Here is a 6,863-nt window from a genome sequence, read left to right on the forward strand (position 1 = left end):
AGGTGGCCAAGGAACCATCACTAGCACCTTAAGCTTTGGTACCATCCAGTTTGGCCCCAAATCAAACAAACAAAACATCATCTTGAAAAGGAAAATTAAGAATCACAATGTGTATATGAAGAAGGTTACCATTCGATAGCCTTTAAATCTTTTTTAAATTTTATTGCTTGAAATTCTGTGTCGTATAATCCTATTAATAGTTACTTTTCATGCGCATAATTCCACCACACCCATCACTCAAGCACCCACCTCCGTCTCCCAAGGATCTCAACACTCCTCCCTTCCAGCTCCCCAGCTCAGTTGTGCGGGTCTGCTCTCCCAGACCATCTCCTCGGTAGCTCTGCTCTCAGCCCTGACGAGGAGGGTCACCCATGCCACACACAAGCAGGCCCATAGCGTCAGCATTCTACCCTGATTCCTCCTTCCGTGATGATCTCTCTGGATGTAAGAATACATAATTTTTGTGAAGGATTGGAATCACTAATGGCCCTGTCATTAGTGAGGAAAAGGGAGACACACCTGTGTCAGGGCTTCTGCCCGGCTCTGTGTTCAGGGATCACAGAGGAGGACCCTGTGCGGTGCTGGGGATCAAACACCAGCCAGCCACACGCATGGCAAGCACCTTTCACGCACGACTAGCTCTCTGGCCCCCAAAAGCTTATTGTAAAACTGTGTCAGGGTTACATTTAACACCGGTATTTGGCTTTACTCAGCAGCCAGATCACAAAGGTGGCGCTAAGACGGGGCCTCCTCAGCTGTTCTAGAGACACGTGCCCCTCCTTGAGACTGCGGAGCTTCTCCTGTCTGCCAGAATCTGTCCAGGCAACTCTGGGGACTCAGGGCTGCCCCCAGTTTAGCCCTGGGAGACCATGAGTGCTGGAGAATGAACCAGGTTCAGCGGTGTCCAAGGCCCCTTCATCCTGTCCTCGCCTTCTCACTCCTTCCTTTGCATTATCAACACTAGTCTTTCGTTGCCTAATATATTTTCTATGCCCCATGAGGATTCTTGTTCTCCTACAACCCGGGGTCACCTCTTCTGGAACTATAATCTAATCTCAGTATGGCACCGACTAATTGATTTCCACAAAATCAGCCCAGGTTTGCAAGCTCAATAATTATAGCAAAGCAGTATATCATTCTGTGTAAGGATGCGTTGTCCTATGATTCAACGCGCGTATGTCAGGGCAAAGTCAACAGCACGTGCTCTCATGCCAGTTCAATCTTCTCTGCTACCATTGCACGTTTCTGGCTAACATGACACTTTGTAGGTCACAGGGCATTCAAAATCGGGCCATCATCATCTTGCTTTCTTCATGAACAAGTCCTTTGTGCTGACGAGGTCTGGGATGTTACCTCTGGGAGCGGTGTTGAGAGTGTAACAATATGATACAGAGTCGGTCAAAGGATTCGAAAACCTCCAAAGGAGCTGTAGAAAATAAGATTCTATTCTTGTAAAGTCATTTTCATTTTCCTGCTGTGTGTGAAGGGGGCCTCAGGAGTTAAAATAATACCATAAGGAATGATACATCACCCTGGGACAGACAGAGGCGTCTGTGCTAGGTATTAATAGAAAGGTGAAAAATAATAATAACATAGAATACCAAAGGAGATTAGGCAGTCACTTCAGAGTGAAAGAAATGGAGGAGACTGTGGAAGGAAGTTGGTGACAGTTAGGAGTGTCATTGAACTTGGCCCAGCTTGAGACCAACTATGACTTAAAATTCTGACAGTTGAGGGAAAAGTGTGAAGTTTAGGGACTTATCAGAGTCTCATATATACAGGAATATATACAATTCTAGTTATCCGAACAAAGTAATAATAAGTTCCAGCATACCCCCTGTGACTAAGGGTCATTATGGAAAGTGTTCATACATTGAAGACTTTAATCAGTTACTTGATTTTACTGAAGATTGTTGGTTTTTAGGGGTGTATGGCGAGTAGTTTTTGAATAAACAAGGCACAAACATAGATTATTCTTATGTCAAGATTATTCTAAACCCAAATGATCAGGGGTAATGGCCAGGTTTAGTGTGGGAGGAGAAAAATCTTCCCCGTCTCTCCAAGATAAAGGAAACAAATTTGTTTTATCATTCCCCACATGAAATCTGCGGAAGATGTGGAAAACGTTTTTCACCCGTTCGGACTCAAAACTCCTGGGCAAAATACCATCTTGCTTGTGTTTTGGGCAGTCAAGTATACAATGAGACTTAGCAAGTAATAACAGAAAATGAAAGGAAAGCAATTCTGTTTGTGTGGCAGAGAGATAACCAAATCTGCATAAAAGAAGAACATGGCAAATGCCTCATCACACAAGAACATTCTTTGTCAACCTCAAATTGACTTCACTTATTTTTTCTCATCTCAGAAGAGAGGAAAGTAAAAATGCTGTGATTAAGGACTCAGCAGTGGGTGGTGGGTAAATAACATCCAGAAGGATCTACTAATGATGGTGTCTTAAAATAAATAATGGCAATTTTTTGTTGGCCAGAAGCCATGCCCTATAATTTATTACATTCTAGCCAAACACTGTGGGGCATGATTCATTAAGAGTGGTGAGAATGAGAGACCACGCCCGGAAGTATTCATGCTGAACATCCAAACCCATGCTAATTATCAGACAGAAAAATCACAGTGCACGTCCCCTTCACCTCCGCTTGAAGCCAGGAACCAAGTTCAAGCCTTATGTCACTCTTTGCTGTTGGAGGAAGCAGAAGGTGACACACTCAACACTCACTCTAGAAAACATTTTTCAAAATAAGATTTATGATAAACACCACTTCTGACTGGTCACTCTGAGATGTGATGCTTTTTTGTAAATTGTTTTTTTAATTTTATTCTACACATTAATTAAATCTGTAACATTAATCTTGACTCTAACAAAGGCTACTGTATTAAATTTTTAGAAAGATTCTATAGCAACCAAGAGGTTAAATATGAAGGGTATATATATATATATATGCATATGTATACATATATATATGATTATTTGCCCCAGGTTTCCTATTGTGGTAGATCCAAATGTCACTGTTTAATATTGAAACCTAGGAGTAGCTTTAAATTCTAAAATCAAATCAGTGTCCCTCAAGCTCTCTCAGAAGTACTCTAGTCTGCGTAGAGTCAGCCATAAGACCTGAGCACTACCTATACATAGTATAATGAAATCGCTCTCTCAGCTAGTAATAGTATTTAAACAAATGACTCTACTAATTTTCTCACTGTGTCCAAATTAACAGATAATCAATATAGATATGTCTAAGAACATTACGTGTATCAACTAATACCATTAGCACCTTTGCTACATCTTAAAAAATACCATTAAATGGAATTCATTAAAGAATTGAGTGTTGAAAGTAGGTAAAAGGATATACATGTTAGCTTTTCATTATCTGTACTGCAAACTGTAATATCCAAAAGGAAAGAGAGAGAGAGAGAGAGAGAGAGAGAGAGAGAGAGAGAGAGAGAGAGAGAGAGAGAGAGAGAGTAGGAAGGGGGTTGGGGGGGTGAGAGGGAAACTGGGGAAACTGATGGTAAGAAATGCACACTTGTGAAGGGAGGGTGTTGGAACATTATGTAACTGAAACCTAATCATGAACAACCTTCTAACTGTGTATCTCATTGGGATTCAATACTATTTTTTAAATGTAATTCATTTTTTAAACTTCTATTTTGGGTCGGAGGAGTTCTTAAGCATTGCACGGGGCGCTGGGGGCCCAGGCTGCTTGACTCAGCCTGACTCAGCTTGACTCAGCCACCCGCTCATCCGGATCTTGGACTCAGCAACACGGCAGTGCTCGGGGATGCTGGCTCTGAGCCCTGGGAGCGCCAGCGCTACACCTGGTCATGCTCCGGGTCCATATGGTACCAGGGATTGAACTGGGGCCTCAGGGTCCCAAGTATCCATTCCTGTCTTTTATCGCCTAGGCCCCAAAGGCCTGGACTTTTAGAATTACTCCAGTACAAGCAGAGCAAACGTGTACTTTTTTTCTATTCAATCTGTTTCTGAGAACTGGCCAAAGTGTACTGACCTTCTCTCCTACCAAGAGTACTCTTATTTCTTTCTGCATGAGTGTCACAGCTCTTTTAGTATTTGCCTAGCAGGTTGTCTGGTTGCTACCAGAAAGCACCCACCCCCACCCCCCAAAATTCTGCATACAGATTGCATGTTCCTGAAAAACAGAGTTTGCTCTTAGATTTGGCATCTCAAATGTAAGTGATAATTTTTATTACCGATAGTCTCGTGACTTCTCCAAAGGACTTATATTGGGATTTATACTGAAATGTGTGATATACTAAAAGACAACCAAATTTTTAATAAAATTAAAATCACTCTTTCCACTCACCTGAGACTGAGGATCAGTCTTCTCAGATTACTGCAGCTTGATTTTTCAGATCAGAATAATTTTTAAAAGTCACTCCTTACTCACAAAATCTCACTTTGGGGCCCAGGTGGGTTCAAGTACATGATGTTATATAATGCACAAAAGCAGGCACAGAAAATTCCAAATCACTATTTAATTTTTGCCTATCTAAATGCTTAGGAATAGGCTATAAAGATGGTTTAGCGTGGTTCATACAAGTGAAAACGCTACTCACAGCTTTAATTTGACAGAAAATATCTATATGGTCCTTGTCATTTTTAGGGAATTGAAGAAGAAAACTCCTAGGTATTTAAGTTACAAGGGAGAATATCTAATTTTTCTTAAATTCAACATCTTAGGTATAAAATGACAGTGATTCTTTAGTTGATTAGAGTTTGGCATCGTTTTAAAGAAGCTAAGTCTACAATGAGGTAAGATTAGGAAGCAAAAAATAAATAAATAAAACATCCACAAATCAATCCTTATTCATATTTGGAGAAATAATGGACTGTAGGGTCATCAATAATGCGAAGTGGGATTGTTCTAGGTATGCACATATAGTTGAATTTATGCATGACAATCATGGATATATACTGATGGTCTGGGACAGAGAGATAGTACAGGTATGAAACGGTTATGGTACTAAGCTAGTAAGGGACAGATTCTGTTTCTATCCCCAGCACTGAGAGTGGCCCTCCTAGCATCTTCAAGAGTTAACCCCAAGCACAACTGGATGTGGCCAAAAAGCAGAACAAAATAAAACATAAAATTATTCAAATAAAACAAAATAAAATGACAAGCCAGTAGATATTGATAAGAGATCAAGATTCCTTGAAGAGAAAGAATTGGGAGAACAAGTAATGGTGGGAAGGAGTATAATATAAAATAAAATGAATTGTTATTTAGATCCAGCTTAGAGACAAACACAAATTCCTAGATAGATATCTTAAGAAATTTGTTGAGAATTATAAGCCAAAATTCTTTATAAATTAGACTACTTTAAAATCAAATTAGTCATTCAAATGGTAAATATTGCTGTATCATATTACATTTTTCATTTAATTTTTAGACTATCATAAATGCTGAACAGGATAAGAATGGTTATATTATTTTTCCATGTGTTAAATATCATAAACATACAAAGGACTTTACACATAGAATATCAGCTTTTAATTTATACAAAGGAAACAAGTTAAAAAATATTCTACAATAATTTTGAAATAACTATTTTTCAACAGGTCTTTTTATTGTAAAACCTGTTCTGGAGCATGAAAAAGAATCACTGAAAAATTAACAGCTACCAAAAATATCTTGATTCTTTTGTTAACTGCCTACTTAAAATATAACAGACTATTTACAAATACTTCAAAGAAAGAAATTATATGTTCTAGATAACATTTCTCCTGTTGTTAAATTTTTTTGCTATCTTCTGGGGAATCACTGAGTCCTATTTAAAGGACTTAATTACAACTTGCATTCTTGTAATCCTTTAAAAAGGAATGCTTAAGTTTTACTTTAAGATTTCAGAGAAATGCTCAAATAGTAAGATTGGTCCATAAGCTTAAGAGAGTCTAAAGATGGAATGTCAAGTTTCTCACTCACTTTTGTATCCCATAAACAGCACGTGGGCAAAATATAAAGGGCATATGATCAAAGGGGTAGACTTTGCACTTGTTCCACAATTCGATGCTCAAGCTTCACATAAGTGATGATAGTAATTCAGAATCATTAAAAAAATACTCAGATTTTATAAACACCTGATATGGTTGGCCTTTGTGCTTCTTGAAAAAGAATTATAGTGAGACAAGGTGTTCATTTCACTATAATCTTTTTCAGAGATTAAATCAGAGTTCATTTCTACATGCTAGCTTTAAAATGTTCATTTTTACATGCTAATTTTAAAATGACTATTTGATGTACAAGTAGGTCATTGAAAATTCAGTTAGATTAAATAGCCTACACTTTAGGAGGAAAAGGTCATAATGTCATGATTTGAAAGTCATTCAGCATATTAATTAGTAATGATCTTTAAAAATAGAGTAACTTACTTATTTTGGGGAGATGTAGTCAAAATCTATACAGGACGCTTATCTTGAATCATTTGTATGTGGTTTTATTTTATAATCTCCGCAATGCTTAGATGTCAAGTGGGTTTCTCTCCCCAGCTGTCTCTGTGTATTCTCTCTCTCTCTCTCTCTCACACACACACACACACACACACACACACACACACACACTGTTTTGGTGTGTGGGAAACTACGAAAGACTCCTAAAAATAAAGATCTCTTTCTTCCAACATGACACTACAGAAATCTAACTATTGTAAGTTTGAATTAACTGTACTTTTGTTTTCCCACACGTATTCGTTTTTCTGACTCTTAGGATCTAGGGAGAAATTCAGAACTGAACCTCGGGACCTCATCTGCAAATAAACTTAATCATAGATTTTTGTTTAAATAAGATTATATCAACTCAGACTGTGTCCAGTGTTACCTGCCTATATTT

General features: G+C 38.3%; 1 non-coding gene across 1 annotated transcript; it reads left to right on the forward strand.

The window, feature by feature from the left end:
- The first annotated feature begins 4,064 nt into the window (after nt 1-4,064).
- LOC129402936 (U7 small nuclear RNA) lies at nt 4,065-4,128 on the forward strand. Its single transcript, XR_008628950.1, has one exon. It is a non-coding gene; the product is annotated as a U7 small nuclear RNA (small nuclear RNA).
- Nucleotides 4,129-6,863: the final 2,735 nt, after the last annotated feature.

The sequence above is a fragment of the Sorex araneus genome, chromosome 2 (assembly GCF_027595985.1).
Source record: "Sorex araneus isolate mSorAra2 chromosome 2, mSorAra2.pri, whole genome shotgun sequence".
Lineage (NCBI taxonomy): Eukaryota > Metazoa > Chordata > Mammalia > Eulipotyphla > Soricidae > Sorex > Sorex araneus.